Genomic DNA, 23,932 nt, shown 5'->3' with positions numbered 1-23,932 from the left:
CACTTTCTCCTCACACAGATGCACAATTACCTGTTACGCAAGCAAATGAACAGTTAGTTCCAAGAGCTCCGTCTTTCCCTATGCTATCAAAAATGTTTCAGAAGAGAAATGCAGCGCTTAAAGGGGCTTGTAACAGATATGCCTAATAATTTCATCACACAAGCGAGACCAGGCCATTTTTCACAGTGGATATAAGAGCAGATTTAATTTGCCCATGTAATGCAGTTAAGCACCAATCTGCATGTGGAAGAGGTTTTAGTGCACATCCAGTGTGTTGGTTAATTTCATTATTTTTTTTTTTTTATGATCGACAATGTTAAAACTTGTCACAGTCAAGGAGCGTGCATGAACCAAATATTTACACAAAATGTCATTTAAAGGACAATCTCTCCTCCGTCCGTGCTTGCTGGACCACAAATATAACTATCTCACTCTAAATCTTGACAGTGACATCTGTAAGGACAGTGATACTAACCTCTTCTATTCATTTAGAAAGAGATAAACAACTGGCTGAACATCCTGTCGAACTTCACCCAGCGTCCTGTCCTGGCTTGCTCTTCTGGTACTTTCTGTCTGCAGTATCTGTAACACCAACAAAGGAGACACAAAACGTGAAAAGTCAGTATTGTTTCTCAAAGGTGACCTCATATTTTTTTATTTTGCGTGCATGATGAGGACGATGTATGTGTAGGTGTGTAAAAGAGTAAAATACACTACAGAGAAACATCTTTTTTACATGTTAAATGCAAGCTGACAGATTTCATGGGATGTACTGTACTGAATTGCTTTTATTTGAACTGAGCTCTTCACTCAATTCTAATCATTTGTCATTAATGTAGCCACAAAAAACCCACAGCCTCATAAGCAGACCTTGTTACTCAAACATTATTTTGAAATTCATTTCCCAGAATCTGTTATTGCTATTGAGGGTCACATGAAGGCAAAAAATGCACCAAGTGAAATGCACTAGACAGCTGTTGGTTACAGGCCCACTTCAGGCAGGTTAAAATACTCACATGTGAATGGGAAAGGTTCAGTTAGCATTAGCTGATAGTAGAGAAGAATGAATTCCTCCTGTGCACTGGTTTAAGTAGGCTCTACATCACTCAAATGAAATCCTTTAACTGGCTAAACGCTTCCTGGGGTAAATTATGACTGATTGCTCCTAAGCAGCTTTTCAATACCACCTTTTCAGAGAGCAGCAAAATTAGCCAGTGTATCTTTTATTTTTTTTCCCCTCAATGTGGCAAATTATAACTTTAAATTAATGCAACGGACACAGATGCACAATAAATTACGATAAGAAAACCGATGCATATTTGTAATTGCAGCTATTGCAGGGTCACTAATGTACGCCAATCTATCAGTCCAAATATGCAGTTACATGGCTACGTCACTCTGCAATTAATCTTACTAGTTTATTTCTAGCTGCTGTAGTGGCAAGCTATTAAATTAAAGAAGGTACTAAATCGCTACGTCAAAGAGAATATATTGATCTTTTTTATGAAAAGTGCTTATTGACAGAGCAATTAAATTAGATATTGAAGAAATTAAACCAGCAGAGCTTCATTCTGTCAGTGCACGGCCAACTGCAATGTGACAGAAGCAGAACGACAAGGCCACTAACAATTTAAAACTGACAAATCCACAATAATTACAATATTTTAAAATATAATGGTATCCAGTTACACAAGAGTAAAATTGTTCCAGTGATGTTGAGGTATCTACGTAGATCCTTCTAGATCATTCAGTCAGGAACATTTTAAGCAAAACTATCTGATGGCTACCACTCCCTCAAACTAGTAGCAAGTATATTTTTGCTTTTTTCCTCTTTAGCTTTCGTCATAGAGTATACTGATGACCTGTTGTGCCACAATTCTGTCTATTCATGCTACAGCTGGTCTATAACAAGTTGCCATAAAAGATGTATCCTGGATAAGAAACAAAAGAAAATACGTTAATGAAGTATTTCAATGACACTCTTGAGTCATCAAAGGAGGACAGAACATGTGTGTTTGTGGCCTTTTATCTAAAAGAAAGCACACTGCCATCGAGCCTGAGTGAAAAGGAGACAGAAATGTCAGGAGTCTTAATCAATATTCTCTGGCTACTTTATGAGGATACTGATGTTTTTAGAGGCAGGTGTGCTGCAGGCAGATGGTAAGAAATGAGAGTAAACATCAGCCTGGGGCAGCTCATTTTCCCCAGAGCTAATCCTGCAACAGCCATGCCAGCAATTCATTCTATACATCTCTCTCTGAACATCTGGATAAAGTGTTGCTTTGCTTGAATAAGCATCTTTGTAGATGGCCTAGTGCACATGCACCGTAACCCACACGGACAACCTCACACACGCGCTTGTGCTAAATGCTTCAAGATGACTGTGAAGGTGCCATTATGTTTCTCCATCTCTTCTCCTCAACCCTTCTGTCCAAAGTGGATAACCAGTTTCTAAAAAAAACAAAGAAAAGAAAAAAAGAAAAAAAAAGAAACAAACACGTGTTTCATGCATCAAATGGAACCAAAAGCACAGTTTAAACTTGAGCTCAGAGGTGCCTTTAGTGGTGTTTTAAGAGTCTATAAACCTTATCTGTCCTTCTCAGATGGTTTATTATTGTGGCAAAAAAGGCTTGGCTGGAGGAAAAAAAATCCACTTATATCAGATGAAATTAATTAAAACATAATATGAAGCATACTGAACTTCAAGGAAAATGATCTGTGGCACTGCATCAACAGTAAAGGTCATGTATTCAACAACTGAGTGAGGTGACTACTACACTGAGAGATTAAATACTCTAGATCTGTCTGATTGGGCTCAGGGGGTGATTGATTACTAACACTAGTGACCGATTTCCTAGGGGAAATCCTGTGTATGAGGTTTTATACAACAGGCTTTGAAGGACTTGATGAATGAGTTTATGAAACATTTGTGTTTTTTCAGTATATGTTTATGTGATTGTGGCTATATATATCATAAACACTTTAAAGATGTTTTGATATTTGCACACATTACACACGAGCACTGCTGCCATGCTATAAACTACTCACTGTGTAAGAGAACAGACTGAAGGAATGACAGATATTTTCCAAGAAACACCAATATTTGAAATTCTAAGAAGTTAAACGCTCAATCAGTATGAGTTCTAAAAATATATATAATCTCTTAAGGATGTGTAATCAAGAGCAGAGGAAGCTGAGCAGCACTCCAACTCCTCTTTAAGGCGGTTTAGCATGTCCAGGCTTTGCTCTGTGGTGACACCGTTTTCACAGCCTGTACATACTGACCCATTCAATCGACCTTTCCTAAGCAAGGGGCTGACACCTTGCATATGAATCACGGACATCAACTTTATGGCCGTCTCCTGTGAATACATTTTGAACATTAGCCTGAGGATATTTCTTTTATGATGGTTTGACTGAGAATGATATTAGGCCATTAATTACTCAAGTCGCTACTCATTTGCTGGCGCCACCACACATGCAGCCATCTATCATGACTTGTGAGGGTGAAAAAGAAAAAAGAAAGAGAGAGAGAGATGGAGACCCATCTGTTGGGCATTCATAAATACATTCATTTTCTTTGGGGAGTCAATGGCTGGCCAAACATTGAATGATCGCACCACGGATGCCACCATGGAGCCAGCTATCATTGACCATCTGATGCCCAGAGCAATATCCAAGAATTCTGCGTCTGCAAAGTGAAGCGCTCAATTAGCTGAGATTTCTGCTTGCAGAGCTGGAGAGCGAACTGATTAAATGCGATTGCTTATCATACAAATAATCTACTCCATTCTGCCCACATATACACACAAACACACACACACTCGCACACAAGTCTGAAGTATTCTGATGCACAGTTTAATAAATAAATAAAATCAATATGAGCTGATGCCAAGGTCACTGGATAAAAATAGTCTGCATAGTATAATCTAAATGAATTGCTTGGTGAACGCATCTATATCCCAAAACTAAATAATAGTCTGAACCACTCTGCAATACGTGTTTTCAAAGAAATACTCCAGATGATTTAATCTGTGGTTGGACTGGAGTCAAAAGCTTCTCTTTTTAGGCAAATTTACACAATAACCTGTTATATACAAAACACTCCTTGAAAAGATAACTCAGAAAAATAGGACTGTGTACATCCTTATATGGTCTGCTATAACAGAAGAGAATGATTTTACTTAGAGCTGCTGTTACTTTTAAAAAATAAATAAATAACTAAATCTGCACAGAGCAAACCTCAACCAAAAAAAGACAAAAATCTTTACTTGAAGGGCTTTTCTATACAATCCTGGAGGCCCATGCTAGCCACCCGTGTTGGCCACATTCTCCCAAAGCACCAGTCCCATGCCAACATCTCCCAACTCTCAAAACATTAGGCTAATTTTCATACTGGATTTAGTGAACAAAGAGGGTTTCAGAAGGCCTTCGTCACATGCTGAGAGATGCGTTGTGGTTGTCACAAGTGTTTAGGGATATAGATAGTAAAATCTGATGTTATTTAGTGCTGCTTTGCATACATTTATGGGCTGTGTCACTCCCTTTTTTTGTGCTTGTAAAGAAATGCAGCTTTGTTGCACCAGCTTACTCCCAGATTGGGTGCAGCTGTTCTCCACTGTTTGCTCTCTCCCTTTTCTCATGCAGAAACAATTTTCCATTTGTGAATCCCTCCCTAAAAAAAAAATCTCCATACTTCTAGATTTCCCCTGGAGCATCATGAGGTACTTACCCTTTAAATACACCTACACTCTGAGATGCTTTTTGCATTCAGTTGTGGGAATGTCAGTGTCAGAGTGACACAGTTAAAGGTTGAGGCAACAAGAACAGGCAGACTCTGGGGAGGCAGGTGGAGTCACTGCGCAAGCCATACAAAACAGATACTTGGAAAACTCTCTGAGAGCCACTCCTGCTTTGCGTTCCAACTCTAAACTGAAGAAAACAGGATGAGAGGATAAGTCTCAGAGTGGGAGGCAGCAAAAAGCAAGCTTGCAATAGGAAGCCAAGATGAAAGTAAATAAGAGTTAGGAAGTTTTTAGAAGCACAGCAAATACCCTTGCTGCCTGTCAGGACTGTAGTGAACCCCGTTTTTCATGCTAGCAGGCAAACACTGGTTATAGTAAGAGCGGACCATTAGATGCCAGCGATATGTTAGGGAATGAGAGTGTAAACATACACAAACAACGTTAAGCAGCAGCAATCAACACGGCTCAGGGACCTTATTATCTCCTTATTATCTCAGTATCTAGCACAACTGAACTGTTATGGTGTCCACGAGAGGTCACTGCAGATAGCGCTGCTCACTTAGAATCGACATATTCAGATTTATCTTGATTTGAGGAAAAAAATGAGCAAGATTGCAGCTAACAACACCTTCCAGTTATTAAATTATCCAGGTCTAAATAGGGAGAGAGATGACAGACAGATGCACCTACAATGCCATAGCGGACAGCCATAGTTAGCATGCAGGCTGTAGTTGTAGGATGGCAAAGCTCTTACTTACAGTCTTCAGGTCATTTTACAGACTCTTTGTAGATTTCTGATATGTAGTATAAAGACAAATCACATGAGAACATTCCCTTCTGGGCTCTGTGCATCTGACGAACAGCTCTGAACTTGTTCGCAGCACAGACACCTCGGTGTGAGCTCTGTAAAAGAGGAGGGCTGTGCCCCAGCTGCCTTTCACATGAAGACAAGACTTGCATCTTCAGAACCTTGTTAGTTCTCTGAAAAGGCCACCGACTAGTTTGGAATATTAAGCAGCTCGTGCTGTCGGAAATCAAAAGGATTTTGGGAGAGAGTGGGAAGTTTCAAAAAGGCTTTGATGGTATATATCGCTCAATCTCCAGAAGATATGACAGGATGAAAAAATAAAGACAGGAGAACAAAGAGCCTCTTGGGGAGGAGGGAGGCAGAGGTTATTCTTCTCTCTCTGTTCTGAATATGCATATATCATTATTCCTCAATCAGAGTGTCTTGCTCTTAAAATGTCAAGACTTCTGACTGAAAAGACGAGAAAGCGAGAGACGGAAATAGAAACTAAAAATGGGGAAATGGGACACCAAATGTTTCAGGTCATCAGACACACTCAAGTAATATAGTCTCACTTTAAGGAATATACAAATGCAGAGCAAAGTTAAATAATTCATAAATCTAAGGCCTGGTAGCACAGTTTGTTTAAAAATAATTAAAATAATGAAATGATTACTAGATGCCTGAATAATTAGAGAAACAGTTACATCTTTCTAAAAATCTTTAAAGACACGAATGTGCACAGCATGCTTCTTGGTGCGCTCCAAGACAAATATGTTGATTTAATAACAGCACCCTGTTGCATTGAGAGAATTGCCATCGCTTTGGGAGGAGATTAGATTAAGCATAATAACACGTCTCCTGCAATATGCCTTTCCTTCAGTCACAGTAAAAATAGGTTGTTGCCAATATAAAGGGCTTTCTTTCAGGGATATATGCAAAATCTCACTTTTAAATTTGAAGGGAACAAAGTTGTTTGAGACCCAAAAAGAGAGTTAAGACGGTCAAGTCTGTGGGATTTAATATGTAAAGCACATTGGCTCACACAGCTAAAGAATTTGACAGAAATGTCAAGAGACTGCAACAAGGTTGAACATGTGTGGCAATGAAGAAAAAAGCTGTTCAGAGGCAAAGTAAAAGCCCTGAGGTGATTTTTAAAAAATGTCTCTTTCGAGCTGACCTTGACTTTACCGTATCCTGCAGGTTTACCTTTAACTGGCCTTACCAAGCAAATTATTACTCCTGTCAAGGCTGCAGTGTCCTGCCAATCTTCTGCTTTCTCTGCCTTGAATGCAATTGCTCGTGGATATTTCTGCTCAATTTTCTTCTGCCGCTTTCAGGCAATTTAAATCTCTTTTAGTTCATTCGCACATGATATATGTGCCTATAGTGGTCCAGAAATATTCAAACTCAATAAGGGAGATTGTAATTCTGTTGGTTTTTAATTATGGGGATTAAGGAACGCAGTGTTCGAGCTTTACAGATTGCACAGTAAGGCCATGCCAGTTCTGTTGACACTGTTCAGAAGTCTTTCATGTTGTAACTCAGTTTGTAACCCAGAATGTCCATGTGCGTGGCTATAACACTTCTGTCATGGTCCAAATGTCTACTGGAAGCATTTCAGAAGCAGAGTATCTGCAGTGTCTCCGCAATGTCTCCTTCTCTCACTGTGTATTTTAACACCAAGACAAGTTATGTATAAACACATGAAATGTATGATGACATTATTTTTAATTTAATTGCGAATGAGAGACATGAGCCAAACTGGTATATGTGCAAGTTAGATTGAGATTCATTAAAATGATCAAGGTGTGTGTATGCCTGTTTTTGCTTTTTCAAACTCAGTCATGATAACTGGCTGAATGTGTGTGGGGGCATCTTAGAACACTCAGGTTTACATAAAAGGAAAAACCAAATGTACTAATTGTGGGACATTGGCGAGGTTCTTTGACAATTCCAGAGCAGCTGTCATTACATATGAATATGGTTATTTATAGCGCTGTTGCATACCATTTCATCCCATTAGATATATGCACACAATGAAATCATTCCCTCCTCCATGTACAACAGAAGTCTTCCGCAACACAATCTAGGAATACAACCAAACTTTGCACTTCTTCCTCTCAGAAGGCTCCAAAAATCTCCACCATATTTTATAGACTTAAAATAAACCCACACTGCTTGTGCAGTTACATCTGGGAGAGAAAGCTGTTGACTTTGTGTCTGCAGAGTTATATAAAAGCATGTTAATCAAACATGGTTTTGATGATAATTAAAATGTCAAAAGGTGATATTAACCACCCGGCATAAACAAGGAATTTTACCATGGTGGAAACCGAAAGCTGTTCCATTTGTAACTACTGCCATTATTATCCACTAACCCTTTAGCACTGAATTGAAGCAAAATGAACATTAATGCAATACCACAAATCTTAGTTCTTACCCCCTGAAGAAAAATGATGACTAGTAAGTGTTCAAAATCTTACAGTGTTGCAAAACTGCAGGCGAACTCGTAAAGAGGGTAATCAGGGGAGTTTTTGACTTCTAACAGCGCTCTACAGCTGCTTTTCTGAATGGTTCACTGTCTGTCTGTCTTATATATGTGCACACAGTAAAGAGAGACAAGGTTGCAGATAATGACACAAAAAAACGAATAAAAACAAAAAAACTACACAAATTATATGTCCAAAAACGTCCATTAAACAACCCTTAGTCAAGAAACTGTCTATTTATGATCATCCATACATGCAGTATCAATTAATTACACCATCACACTCAAACAAGGCTGTTCCCTGGGTAGTACTATCAGTGTCCCTTATAGATAAGATCCATACAGTCACTTGAAGATATGACGTTGAAAGAGCCAGGCTCCATCACATTCGTCACTGCTAACAGGGCTGTCAGAGCTGAGCTGAATAGCAAATATACTAGTCAGGCATGGGGACAGATATAAAGTAGACAGAGGCAGCAGAGAAGCAGGAGAGGAGACATGTCTGTACTGTAATGGTAAAGCCAAGCCTATTTATGCAGCTGCACTTCTTCATGTGTAAGAGATGCAGTAAGTTCACTCATCTTTCTCCATCCGGCTTTCCTACATTTGTGCAGTATTCATAATGAGATGCCACAATATTGAAGAAAACAAAAAGACAACAACGGGAGTCAGTAAACTTCTATGCAAATAACAATTCACAAGTCTCTAAGCTTGACACTGATACTCACTAGTATAAAAACACAAACAGGTATTCAATGTCTTTGGAAGAAAACTGATAAGAGTTTTAACGAATCATTACGAATGACAGATTTTTATTATTTTATTATTACGAGCATCCACAAACATAAAGGACATATTTATGGAACATAATCTTTACAAGTCGATCTTATTGTGTTTTTACTAAAACGTGGTCAAAACACCAATAATCTCAAGTCTTCACGGAGTCTCGATCTCCCTCTAACGTGCACTAGCCAGCACTGATTTGCAGCGTTCATCTGGGACTCTGTTACCACAAGCAGGTTAGGTGAACTGCAGCAAACGAGAGGCCCCAGAAGGGTCCCACTCCTGGGGAGTAAAAACAAACTATGCAGAAAGGCCAACAGATTTAAAACTTCTCGCTGTGAGGCAACAGTGCTCACCACTCAGCTATTGTGCTGCCCCGTTGTGTGTTAAATGCCTTCCTAATTTTGTGGTAATAATTGGGAAAAAAAAAACAAAAACTGCCTGTACATGACTAGTTAGCCCAAGCTTAAATCCTTTTTGGCCTGCCAGTTTGAGCAGAAGCTCATTAGTGCAGAGGCTGCTGAAATTAGAAAAAAAATGTCCTGCTCATTTGTATGTGGGAAAATAGCTACAGAAAGTAAATTAGGAAGCCTAAAGCTTTGGTCTGTGCACCAGTGTACAAAGCACCTGGCTCTATTATAGTTCCTGGACATGCTGCCACATGTTATTCCAGCGCTTTCCGATATTCACTTGTCAGCGTACATACATGCATACAATTGCAGAAAGCTGGAATACATGTTTCGTTTTTTTAAGTGAAGAATTTGTGACTGGCATTTCAAATAAAAAACATTAATGGCATTCCATTTAACTGCTTTAGTTCTCATATCAAAAATATCTTCAATGACTGCTCACATTTAAAAACACAGCAAAATCGGTAGTTCAGTAGTTTGTAATTTGACTAATTGGGGGTCTTATGATCTTAAGTACTGAGTCTTGATCTGAAGCATTTGGCTGCTACCTGCTACCATGTGTTCAGACATGAGGCTCCAAAAGAGCCATGAAAATATGAAACAAGTGCTGATGAAGCAGGTCCAGCAGCTGCAACTAAATTCTTCTGAGACGTCTTCTGAGCTTAGTATGTCCAGCCAATCCAATAAAGACTTAACAGGTCTCTTGGCCCAAGGTCGCACTTCCTACCCTAAAAGAAGGAAAACTTCATTTGCAGGCCTAATCAAGCGTGAACGTCACAGGGGCATAGCGAAGGAAGGTCGCGGAAGGCTAATTTTGCTCGGGGAAGATGAGACAGCTTTCGAGTCTCCCAGTTTTGCAATATTGGAGGGTGTCGAGTTGTAAAGATGGCTATTAAAACAATTAACTAAGACATTCTTTATCCACATTGGGTAGTTAGAGTGGATAGCTCTTATGAGAGTGAATGCAAAATGGTAGCCCAGGGAAATTTCACTAGTCAAGCTTCATGCGCTGAGCCCTTCAATTATCGAGCTGGATGGAAAAGAACTTCTCACAAATACAATTGTAGCCTTAAATTATTCTTGCCCCTGCTTTGATAAAAGCCAGTGTAATGCTACACAGACTTTTGCTTGTTACTACAAGAGACAGCGCAAGAACCTGACTGTGAGGTCATTCACTCCGTCCATAAAAATCCTTTAAAAAAGAAGAATAAATAACTCGAGCATATTAAACTACTTAACCACTTTCATTATTAAAAAATAAAATGCTAATATATTTTGTTTACTATGACACAAGTCAGGCAGGAAACATTTGGCATTTTTGCTTGAAAAATGTCTCAAACTTGTTGCAGTTTTCTGTGCATAAATAGCAGACCTTAAGAAGTCAAGTATGTTCAACTCTCAATATCAATCAAATACTAACACAAACAACACTTCCTGCAGATGCTTCTTGAGCAAGAGCCAAGTGAATCACTGCTTTATGTGTTGCCAATTATTATTCAAGCAATTTTCCTCAAGCTTGTGCATTTCTTTTATAACAAAATAAGGTAAAAGAATGGTCTATTCAAACTCTGTATGACTGAGTGCACAATTAACACAACCAAGTTATAAAGAAAGGGGATTTTGAAAAGCACACACACACTGCCCTGGCACAAATACCACCAACCCAGCGCAGCCTCGACAAACATGCTGTTTGTGCAGCTTGTGCCAAGTTATTTTTGCTCTGTTTGGTTTTTTTTAACCTCTGTTTCATTACAATTATTTGAACAAGTGAATGGCTGTAGTGAGTAAAAGTGAAGTGAGAAGCATTTGGCCTGTTAGTGTAACACAAAAGGCATTGTTAACTTTTACTGCACAAAACAAAAGCTGAGAGACAACACAGTGGCATCGCTATTCAATGCCACTGGAAAGGCACTTGGAGTAAGGCAAGAGACAAGAACAATACTACATTACTAGTTTAAATGTGTGATTAACTCATGACTATAAAAAAGTGGTGGGCAGTGGGTTGTTTGGTTTGAGTACTGATGAAAGATGGGACAGAAGGCGAAGGCACAAGCACACCACACAGGATCATGAGCCAGCCAACCAGAGCAACTCGCTCCCTGTAGAGTGTTACAATTCCTTGGAAAGCCTGGTTGAACCCACCAGCTTTTAATCCGATCTGCATCTATAATGCTAAATTAGTGTTAGACAGATTTTTTAAGACTTGTTTTACCTAAAGTTCAAAAGTAAAGTGCTGAAGACGATAGGACTGTGTCCCTTTTTCAGGCCCACTTTCTTTAGCTCTGCATGGTGGTACTTGGTGGGCCGGAGGGATATAGCAGAAAGTGCCCAAGGGAGGGTTATGGCTCCAAAGAATGCAAACATAAGCTGTCTGCATGTTGCCTTTGAAGCAGGCTATGGTTGGCTGTACTGTGGAGGTCACAGGGCAAAGCAACAGCGGTGTCCCACAGAGAGACTGGGCCCACCCAACCCCCCTCAACCCACTGTTAAAACGAACAAAGAGCAAAGGTTACAAAAACATAAACATGAATGCTGAAGACTCACAGGAACTGTCATTGTGAAAGTGCAAGCAATTAAAAACAAAACAGTTTAACATAATTTACAGAATTTGCAACAAGCCGTTACACCAAAAAACTAGCACGCCCAAATGGCTTGCCTTTTCTAACATGGTTCAACAAACTCATCTCAGAGCACTGACCCAGAGGGACAGAGAGCACCAAGTGGCTTCACTGCTCAAGTGTAACTATGGCAAAGCAGTAAAAGGATGAATCTCAGTGCTGTCAGGTGGAACGCTGAGACCAGTCCCTGGCACTTCCGCAACAGTAAACTATGACGGGTAGGGGTCCACTGTGGAGTCTGCCGAGTCTCTTGGCCTGATCACTGCAAGAATTTGTGACTGATTGCTTAATCTGACTGTGCTGATCTGAAAATTGGAGATTATTACATACAATCATATAATCAGGGGGGCTTTCTTTCAACTTTATTGCGCTGAATACCCAAACATGAACTGCACAAAAGACACAAATGATCCTCCACCTTCCAGCGTGCAATCATCAGTCAGCCACTTATCAGAGGATTGGATCCCAGTGACGAGGGTAGATTTTACACGTTAGGGATTTGAGTTTTCGGAAGTGTCAACCATGCATCCAGCACAGAGAAGACCTTTGTCTGTTAGCCCATTATTAAACACTGTGGGAAAACCCAGCTTTGCCTGCATTGGAGACAAAAATCCCAGCGGGAGATAGTAGCTAGAGCAGCGGGAAAGACCCTTTTAGACATGTGCTCCTTGCCATTATTCTGACTGCATATAAACCTCAGCTTTAAAGCCTTTTCTATGAAAGTAATGATGGTGAGCTTACTACACAGTTCTTACACACTTTAACAGCACAGTTTCATGACTATTCTTTAACTTTGTCACAGGATGCAAGATTTCCAGACAACACATTCTGAAGTATCTGTATGAGTGTGAAAAATTTAAAAAAAGTACACATCCAAATTTGCTAACACATTGTTCCACAGCTAAAGCTTTAACATGCATTTCAATGTGAAAACTAGGTTTGTTAACCCTGAGATGAGGTAAGCTCATCTCTAGATCTTCTGGGCTGTTCTCTGTTGAATAAATGTCAGCAAATAAAACGACTCTCTTCTCCCTTTTCAGGATAGAAATCATGGTCCGCATTCATGATACACATTTATATTTCTAGCTCCTTAGATTAAAATAGAGCTCTTTATTTAATCCTGCTATCTTGGTGAATCCTGGTATTGCAGCTCTACTGTGCATGACTTTTTTCCTCCACTAACGCCACACAAGCTTAGGTCACAGTCATCATAGTAAGCTGATTAAACTGATTAAGGCTAAAATTATTATCATAATTTTGATCAATACTGAGATCATGATAATCAGTCACAATTGTGATTAACTGATTTTAAATTAAAAAAAATGTCTTTTTATTGCACTCACACAGAACTCTACTTTCACATTTGTACAAATCTTTGCATCAAAATAAAATATAATTAAAAAGAAAAATAAATTTAAATCAACAGGGCGCCACTTTCACCTTTACGCTATGTTACATTCCTGTAATTTCATCTTTATAAAATAATCTTTGCAGAGAAACAAGTTGCTTATTCACATGACCCAAGCGCATCTCCTTAAAGCAAAATGTAAATTCTTTCACTCCATTTATTGTGCATGAATGATGGATCTGAACAACACTGGCAGCAAAGTACTCAACAGCTATGACACCCCTGTCCGTTTCCTCTGCGTTGTTTTACATACAGCACAGGTTTTTCCACTCTGGAACAGAAACAGTACAAGGTGATGACCCCCTTTTGTCCAGTACGCTGACAGTCTTCCTGAAGCTCTTTAAGTTTAGTGAAAACACATCTTTGGCCAAATGAAATATGCCCGTGTTGGTGATTTCAGTGCATCTTTGCGTGAGCTCAATGTGGATATGAAATGTTGGGACAATTCATGTTAGCAATCATTCCATTGTTTTTCTTGGACTTCATGAATTAATTATATTACAGTTTGAAGTGTACAGTTTTTTTGTGGATGAATGAGTTATTTATGCTTCTTTGCAGTGAGGACACAGCACTACAGCACTCTTTGCATATGATTTACTCCTGGTTAACATACCTTGTGCTAAGTCTAATGCATTTCCAAACAACAGATCCAATGTCAAGGGACAATCTGTTCACCTTGTGCTGTGCCAGACATATGAATTTTGTTTCATAAATGTGTCTTTTATTGTAGTGTTACTCTTCCAGAGAAGTCCGTGGAACTTAAAGCTGCATGATGCAAGGAACAGCTAAGTATGGATATGCAGACACGCTGTCAGGTGCGGACCACTTGATTTCCTTTTGCCTTGTGTTCGACTGGTGGAGCCTGCATTTTTAGTATTGCATGATCATGTTCATTTAACTGTGGGAAACCAAAACCATGACCAAGATTAAAATGTGATTAACTGTGCAGGCCCAACATAACCTATAGTACTGGTAATTAGCTACCTTTAGTGACCAAAGTAACTGCAATTTATTTCTGTTTCTGGACACGGCACCTGATGGCAGATGGCAAGAAAACACAGCTAGTGATGAAGATGAGAGTCTGTCTGTGCAGAGCAGCAGTATGGGAAATGCTCCTTGATCATGGCTAGCTGGCCATATTTGAAATGTCAAACCTTTTTACTTCCACAATTTACCAATCCTCTGTCCTGGAATCAATCCATACCCCATGAAGCCAGACATTTTTAAATCTGTATTTCCTTGGTCCACATCTCCTTAAACTGCAGGCTACAACTCACGTTGGAGTCTGACACACAAGACTACTTAACATCAAGAGACACAATTAATCTCCACAAAAAGTTAAATGACTAGTATAAAAATATATAAATATATAATCACTTATACTACTTAAATGCAAATTTCCATGACTTTTTCAGAAATTTATGTTTTTTGAAACAACTATAGTCTGAGTCAAAACTCCATGCAGTTACCTTAACAGACAGACATGTAGATCACAACTACACAAGGCTCATATGTTAGTGGGTGGCTGTGGCTCAGTATTTAAAGGGGGTTATACACTAATCAGGAAGGTCAGTGGTTCGAGCCCCAGCAACTGCTGCAAATATATCCAATGGTGTGTGGGTAGAACCTGTATGCACAGAATAAAGTGCTATGTGAATGGGTGAATGTGGCTTGAGATGTGAAGTGCTTTGAATGGTCAATAAACACCACAGAAGCATGCTATAAATACTTACATTTTTTAAGTTGCTAAGCTTAAAAGACAGGACTGTTCTGGAGACAAGTTATCTCACCAACTCAGTGATTAATTTGCAAAAAAGAAAAAAAAAAAAAGCACTGCACAAACACTGATTTTACTGGCAATTATAGAGAATTAAATGTTCAAAGTGTGGCTGCACTTCACTAGATGTCATGCTGACAATGATAGTTGCCATAAGCATAAGAAGTCCTTTATACATGTGGCAAATATTCCCCCATCTGCGCTGGCTTTCCCCATCACTTGTGTTTCTGACAGAAACCATGAGAAACGTGTAAGAATGACTCATCACACTGACTGTTGCGATAATCAAGGCAAAAAATAAAAAATAAAAAAATACAATGACTTGCCATGCTGTAGGGAGGACTTGTGCGGAAGTCTGAAATCAACTGTTGCTCAGACAGCAGAGATTTTTGAAGAAATGCCACACAACCAGCTCTAAACAGTCAGGTTGATGACTGTTATACAGTTAAACACCTAAATATTACATGGATGTGTGGTCTGAGTGAGCTGCATATTTGATGGAAAAATATCACCTTAACACCACACATGCTACAAAGAACTAAATTATTGCTGTTAAGCAGAGCAAGGAATTTTAACAGAGTTTTTCCAGACATCTTGAGTTTTATTTTGCTTACACTATTTTGCACAGAGAAACAAAATTTCACAAAAACCAAAAACTACCAGAGTCCAACTCATAAGCTGATGCTAACAGTCATACGCGTATCCTTGTTGCTGGATAACAGCCTGCAGTCATCTATTATAGTTTTCAACAAGTCCTACACACGTCTCCTGAGCATTTGCTGCCCATTCAAATCTCTAGCTCCTCCGGATTCGATGGTCTGGCATGAACCTTGGTCTTTAGTTCACCTCAAAGATTTTTAATGGGATTCAAATAAGGGTTTTGACAGTCTAGTCAATAACATTTCCTTTGGTCTTCTTGAGGTAGTTCTTGACCAGGGCTGACACATGTTTGGGGTTTACGTCGTGTTGGAAGACAAAGTAACAACACAGACCCAGTTTTGTTACTATTTGTGGTTTTCTTTCAAAATCTCACATATCCTTCTTTATTCATTCATTCCTTTTACCTTGTTGAGATTCCCAGTTCCAGATGCACTGAAGCACCTCCATATCATAATACTCCCTCCACCATGTTTCACTTTGGGGTCGATGTTCTTTGGATAGTGCACCGCTCCCTTTTTTTTTTTTCCTTCAAACATAAGCAGCCTTTCTTTTGGAAAACAGTTCTAGTGGCATCTCATCTGACCAAAGGATGAGCTTCCAGTATGCATAATCCTTCTCCAGGTTGCCCTGAGTATACTTCATTCAGGGTTGAAGGTGTCTCTTCTTGCAGAAGTGGAGTTTTTCTTGGTATGCAACCTCACAGTACATTCCTTTCTAGGATTTTTAGTAACCGTCTTCTTTGAGACTACAACTCCTGGTTGCCGAAGTCTTTCACTCAAGTCTTGGCAGTTGTTCTGGTCTCTTTAGACACATCTCTCATTAGTTTTCTCTCCAGAGTATCTGAAATCATTCCTTTCATACCTCAGCCAGGCTTGTTCTGTACTGTGTGGCTTAATTTGAATTTTTTGACGACACTTCTATCTCTCCAGTTCTTGACATTTTGAAATGATGTGATAACTTTGTATATCTATCTCCTGCTTCATGAGCATCAACAATTGTTTTTTTCAAGTCTAAACTGATTTCTTTTGTTTCCGCCATGATGCCTTCACAAGTGACAGCTCAAGTTTTTTACTGTGTGTAAATTGAAAGATAATCCACAGTTTTAGTTTTAACTTGATATTGTGTGCAAAGACTAATAAATTATGCTTTGCATTAAAAAAAAAAAAATCTGCGCTCTGTTAAAATACATAAATGAATTTGACAGAAACTTGAAATTTTGTACTAGCCAGCTGTGTGGAGATGAAGAAAAAGCTGCCTGGACCTTTGAATCCAGCCCTCTTTCCTCACTCACCACACCGGCACATATCACACGCATGTTTCTCTAGAGTGACTGCCTGGAAATGCCCACCGTCGCGGCTGTTTTTGAACAATATCTGATCTCCACAACCCTCCCCCTTCTGTATGACTCACAACTATAAACACTTGATTTTCAATGAGGCTGGACCACATGTCCTAATAACAAGTTCTGGGAGATATTACCCAGCCTTTAGATCTCTTCTGCTGCAGTCTTTTGTAGAGATAGACGTGCTTGGACTTAAACTAGTAAAATAACAGGGAATGATATTTATTCACATACAACAGCAAAATACAAACAGCAGGTAGATCAAACACAAGTAGTCTCAGATTGGTCTCAATTTTAAGCATAATGATGACTGCATTAGTGCTGGGCGATATGACAACATATATACCGTGTGGACGATAGAAAAGTGTCTATCGTGCCATTTGTCTTCTATCGTTTCTATTGTTTCTAACCCTAATTTTATAAATTATTACATAAAATATATCATTAACCCTTTACAACCGGTCAGAACAGGCACACTCCGTTTGCCTAACTATTTTTAAATCCCTGTAGAACTGGAACCACTTAAGGTAGCGCAATAATTTTTTTTGCATATGAAACCGTAGGAGTTGTACTTACATCTTATTCCATTAGCTTGCCCTAGGTCACGGTTTCCTTCCACATATAGCTTTGCAAAAATTGCATAAAAAGCACTTCCAGCAACAAAAACATAATATTCCAGACTTGCAGCAACAAAAAAGATAATATTCCAGAAACACGCTTTGCCGATCCGATCAGCTGTTCATAAGACTTCCTACTTTAGAATATAAGTCAGCGCGAACTATCGCATCTCCGCCATTACCTGTCCGAAACCGGAAGTGACGTCATTTTCGCGCAAAATGTAGTTTTTTACCTTCAAAGCCTATGTTGGTGTTTTTAAAAGTCATGTTTGACTTTATGCTTTTCTGTATCGTTTCTGGGATGCTTAGGAGTCAAATTACACTGTTGGAAATAGTTTATTTTGATGCACATGCTGTTTTTTTTGCAAATTTGCATTATAATATTTATTTTCATTTTTCCTGTAGTACATAAAAATTAGTGTAACTCAAAAATAAAACTATGAAGACACTCAAAATAAATTTCTCGTGGTTGGAAACTATTTTGTGCAACTTTTTTGTATTTACAGTTTTGAGGGAAGAGCCTCTTAAATTTCTCTAACTAGAAATGTATGTAAAAAAAAAAAACAATAACGATTTTCAATTTTTTTGTAGTTTATTGCACTTTTTTGCAATTTATGTAGTTACTATGGACTTAATGCATACATATTATTAAAATTTGGGCTATAATGGTTGTATTGATGTATAGCAACTTGAAATGCTCCCACAAATGGCACTACAGCATGTAAAATGTAAAGATAAGCTCTGGCTCTATTTTGTCTTGCATAAAGTTAAAAGTATAAAAAAAATGATATTTTTCGCAAAGAAACTCCGTCTTGTGGTTTTGCGACATGGTGCTGCTTTACGTGCACCCGGATTTGCGACATGCTTTACGGTAACTCAAAACAAAGACTGCACTCTCTCCACTAAGGCTGGGCCATATCATACCGTTCACGGTAATACCGGTGTAATTTTGGGCAACGATAGGAAAATGAAATATCGCGATAGAATATGGGTAAAACGCGCATGCGCAGTGCCTATGTTTACATACGCACATGGCGGCGACGCAGAATGAGAAGAGCGAAAGTGGATCGTTAAATGAAACGGATGAACCAAAATGCTGCAACTTTAGTGGTGTGGAACTGGTTTAGCTTTCGTCTGTCAGATACACAACAAAGCACTATTTTTGGTAGAGCATGCTAGCGGGCCGTCGTTATTACCGTGTTTTTTGGAAAATACGGCACACTTAAAATCAATCCTTTTTATTTTTCTGAAAATCGACAGTGCCCCGTATAATCCCGTGTGCCTTATGTATGAATTCTGGTTGGGTTTACTGACCTCGAAACGATTTTATGTGGTACACGGCGCTCGAAAATCTGTCAAATGTTTTAGTACGACTTTGCTAAGCTACGAAGCCGCACCGCTTGATGGATTGTCGGAGCATTAAGGCTATCGTAGGCAGGCGCCTCGCGGAGTGATACGTACTGTGCTTCAACATAATATTACCGTATTGTGTGTGTATAACCTCTTTTTAAGTTTTGTGGATATTATACATGGTTATGCTGAGGATATGTCGGCCAATTTCCACTGGAAATGCCTTTTGGTTAAACTGTCAGCAAGGAATTTGCACTGTTACATTTTTATATAACTTTAATGCACATAAAAAACAGCTGCTTGTTTAAGTGAAAATACATTATTAGTGCAAAAAAACCATCAAAGTTGTGGAGTTGTAAAGGATTTTGTCTAGTGTCAATTATATCGTCAGTTATATCGTTATCGCAAATTTTCAGATGTATATCGTGATAAATATTTTTGGTCATATCGCCCTGCTCTACTCTCCACTCGCTGTTTACAGACTGCATACTTTCCAGATGACCACAGGTCAGGTGGTATATCGTGATATAAAATAATTCATATCGTGATAAATATTTTTTCCATATTGCCCAGCACTAGACTGCATCATAGATATCTGGTTTCCACTTTACTCCCTCTCCGTGAAACCCCTACCACAAAAAAAAACAAAAAAAAAAACAATGACAAATGAGTAGATTTCAGTATAAAACATTGTTATCATTTAACAGCTTTCTGCACTTTTCTACTTCAGCCACAAGGACACTTGACAGTTCCAGGCAGTGTGGTGAAATGTGCTGATTAAGGGCACTCATCAGAAAAGAGACCGAAATGGCTGTGGAAGGACAGACGTCAACAATAAATCAAAGCACAATGACATAAAATTGCAGGATACCGAATTCAGCAGATAGCCCTAGACGGGACACTGTGTTTAATATTTACTGAAGACAATGGACTAAATGGAGGAATGTGGGTTCAACAAAGAGTTCAGAAAGAATTTGTTGCAAGTGCAGTAGATTAGCATATGAACAACAGCTCTGGTGTTCTGTGGGCTGGGTGAGTAGGCTCTGTCAGAGGACACCAGAAACTGGAGAAAACGCGAACATGCTAAGAGATCAGAGGGTGCATGCATATCTGAATATTTTAGTGGAAAAGTGGAAAAAACACAATCATGCTGAAGGAGTAACTTATGAGAAGGTGCATTTTGCATCACATCAAGAAATGGCTATAATGCATCTAAGACAGCCAGGTAAAGCTGTCTGATCAACACAAGCGACTGAGGGATTATTTTGAAAGTGCTTCATGGATTTTATTGCTCTTTGTTTGGATCGAAAATGATTAAATTGCAAATTTCATTCACAGTGATCACATATTTGTACAAATATTAGTATATACCATCTTCTGTCTTCTATAGGATTTTATTTTTTTAAATCAGCTCTCTGTTCTGATTGGCTGACTGTAATCAGCACACTGCCAGTTTCTGCCAGCATTACTGCAATCTGCCACAGCTCAAAAATAGTATGAATTCACGCTCCACGGAATATGGTTTTATTTCTTTAACCATGTAGGCACATTTCTATACACCCTCGCTGGCTTTTAAACAACAATATATAAACTACTTCTTTTCTATTAATTGGCACCAATTCACATTTGTTTATTTGCTTACTCCCACCAGCTGGCTGGCACAGACTGAGGCACCGGTAACGTTTAAGCAGCTTTAGTCACTAAATGAGTTTTCACGCATATGCAGCAGCCCTGACGTTTTCCAGATATCACCCAGCGGTGTACATAAGAACGCAAATGTCTGAATCAGTCAGACTGGACACTAAACACACTTTTAACCCTGCCAGCTTCTGATTACAGAGTGTGTGTAACGGAGCCTAATAGTGCAGCCATGTGTCCAAAAACTTCACAGTGAATCAGTGGGATTCATGTGTTGTACATCCTCGATGCCCAACCCAAGAACCACCGTAATCCAAATGCTCAATTTCCATTCATGAGATTTTGTCTGAGAATAATCTCTTGACACTACCCAAAATTCATGTGGAAAAACTGCCTTTGTAGTAAACATCTATAATTCTGAATAAGCAAGCTTTAATTTGTGTTGAAAAATGTACCAACACTAATACTTTACTTTATGTAAAATCAGAGCACCAAGTGGAACCACGTAGCCCCCAAGCTTTAGAAGGGGATGAATGCCAATTGCCAAAGTTGACAGAATAGCAACGACAATGAGGTGATAAAGTTTCTGGATAACTGCACAACGTATTTCAGTTTAAGTCTGAACTACAACTTTACATTTTCAGGGGCTTCCACTGCATCTGTGTCATGTCAACATTTTCAATGCCAGAACTGAAAGTGCACTCAAATCAACAACAACATAAAGGGTAAATTTTTACTATGATGAATTTCCTGCTTCTGCAAATGCTTTTAAAGGGATTTCCAGAATCTCATTTTTATATGGCGTCCACAGTTTACATTTACTGACTGAAAAAAAAACAAAGATAAGTCCACTATGTAGAAATTTCAACAAAGTATGAAATTCAAAGATTTTTACCCATATAAAGGTAAGGGCATTCATCACTGAACATGAGCTGCAAATACGGCTGTGCGATATGACAAAATATATTGGATGACAAAATTAAAACATCTATCGTTTGTGCCAAACAGAAGGACCAGTCAAATCGAGGAACTTCCTCCTAAACGAGCAGCTACCTGTAGCATGGACATGGTTTGATTATGAAAACTCTGGCACGGACCAGAAAACTTTACTATGCAAATTATGCCGCAAACCGGTCCCTACCTCAGACGCAAACACGACAAACCTCTTCTACCACCTACACAACAATCACGTGAAAGAGTATGGACAGAGTTTATGGATGAGAAGCAAAAATGAGCCATCAGGTGCTCAAAATAAACCTTACACTCAAACGTTAGAACAAGCTTTTCCCTCCAGCACGCCGTGTAATAAGGACTCTCAAAGAAAATGGCGGCCATTACAACTTATATCTAAAATATAAGAAAAAAATTAACTCCAGGTACACAACACCCAGCTGAAAACACTTCACACAAGTCTAGTTGCCCAGAATTCACAGAAAATGATTTTGTGATATATATCGTTATCAGTATGAGAAATGTCTTATATCGGGATATGAGATTATGGTCATATCACGCAGCCCTAGCTGCAAATCTATTGTTTAAAACAGAAAAATCGTGCCACACAAATGTCTTCTGATGTGTTCACAACCTCAAACAAACAAACAACGCTTATGGGAATGAACATAGTGTAGGGGCCATCGATCTAAATGTAAATCAGGTTGTATGCCATAAGTCTGATTTACATTTAGATAAGTGGATTTTAATTTCCTTTAGAGAAAAATCCTCATTTTCACACAAATGAATCGATACACAGTATGACTGCCTGCTAGATCAATAAGACTAAAGCTAGAGCCATAAATCAGCTAGGAAGATATACTGACAGGATTTAGTTTAGGAATGATAGTATTGCTGTGTACAACGGAGAATATACAACAGGGTGCAAAGTATACAAGAGAGTTATCTTCACTTTCAGAGGAATAACCACAGGTGACCAGCAATAACAGAGTTTTAAACAGCTATCTACTCCTGCTCCAACAATTACAAAAAAAATGTACAAATCAATATGCATTTTTATTAATTACTGAAGACAGTAGGTCTCACCTCCCTTAATATTCATTCTTAATGGATGTGCCATCAGCTCCTATTATTTGTGCTAGGATTCACTTTAAACTGCTTGATTCACTTTAAACTGTCAAACACACATGAGCTAAAACATTATGACATCTCACAGGTGAAGAGAATAATTCTGATTATTTCAACGCAATAGCGCATGTCAAGGTCTGTAACATACTAGGCATTAAGTGATCAATTAATCCAGTACGCCTTGAGGGGTACAACCAGTAACAACTGAGAAGAACCTCCCGGCAGTAGTTCACGGAAGGATAAATAACCTACACAGTCTGAACCGCTGCAGTTCTCTCTCTAATACTTAAAAACAATGTCCTGCTGTCTCATCACCAAATGCCAAATGATGATTTCAAAGATCTTACACTTAGTCTACGCCTAGGTAGGTCAAACTGCTTTGGCAACACAGGACTGACCATGATCATATTTGGAGTGTTGGTTCATAATTCTGCACAGTGACCCGGGAGCAGAGAGCAGTACGGCATGAACGAAACACACCTGACAACTGCTGTTTCATTTAAGACTTTTGCAGAAACATCCTTTTTTGAACTTACATATTATATAAGTCTACTAAAGATCAGTCCCTATTCTAACACTTAGAGTGCAGAAAACTGTTCAAAAGTGGAGTAGACTGGTATTGGCTGGCTCTTTCTCGGCATCATATCAAACAGAAAGGAAGAGACACACCCAAAGTGGGAAGAGATTTTTAGTAGGAGATCCTGAATACTGGCACGCACTTGCATAAACACATGCAGTACACCATGTAGGCAGAGTCTGCACACCATTTAAAGAGGCAGCTGGTGCATATGCCAGATTCCATGCTCAGTTCAACAGGCGTATGCGCCTTTTTTGACCGTATAATGCAAACACAACAGACTAAGTCTTAATGCTAAGTAACAATGCAACCACCATTTAACAAATAAATGCATTTTAAAATTTACTTATTTAAAAATTTTCCTGAACAACCAGGCATTTATTACAGGAATAATTGTTCCTCTGGGCAATCACAAAAAACATTAAAAGACAAAAACAAAATATAAAAGATTCTCCTTCAGTCCCCCTCATCATTCCGGGCTACATGACTAGCACGTCAAGGAGAAAAACAGGCACACCCAGGATCTTACATATAACACGGTCACTGCTATAATATAGCTTATTTTATGTTATTGTGTCTGGTTTTACAATGAATGTGTACTTTGTAGAGCCTGACCAAACCTATGAATTTGGTGACAATGATCTCAAAAT

General features: G+C 38.9%; 1 protein-coding gene across 1 annotated transcript in view; it reads right to left on the bottom strand.

Annotated features, from left to right (window-relative positions):
• glceb (glucuronic acid epimerase b) overlaps window positions 1-23,932 on the bottom strand; it is a 55,867-nt gene that overhangs the window by 30,665 nt on the left and 1,270 nt on the right. Inside the window, exon 2 of the mRNA XM_031744439.2 lies at window positions 476-582. The gene's annotated coding sequence lies outside the window, so the exon portion shown is untranslated. The remainder of the gene's footprint in view (window positions 1-475; window positions 583-23,932) is intronic.

The sequence above is a fragment of the Oreochromis aureus genome, linkage group 1 (assembly GCF_013358895.1).
Source record: "Oreochromis aureus strain Israel breed Guangdong linkage group 1, ZZ_aureus, whole genome shotgun sequence".
Classification (NCBI taxonomy): Eukaryota; Metazoa; Chordata; class Actinopteri; order Cichliformes; family Cichlidae; genus Oreochromis; species Oreochromis aureus.
Note: the sequence above shows the minus strand (reverse complement) of the source record. Positions and strands in the feature narration are given on the sequence as shown.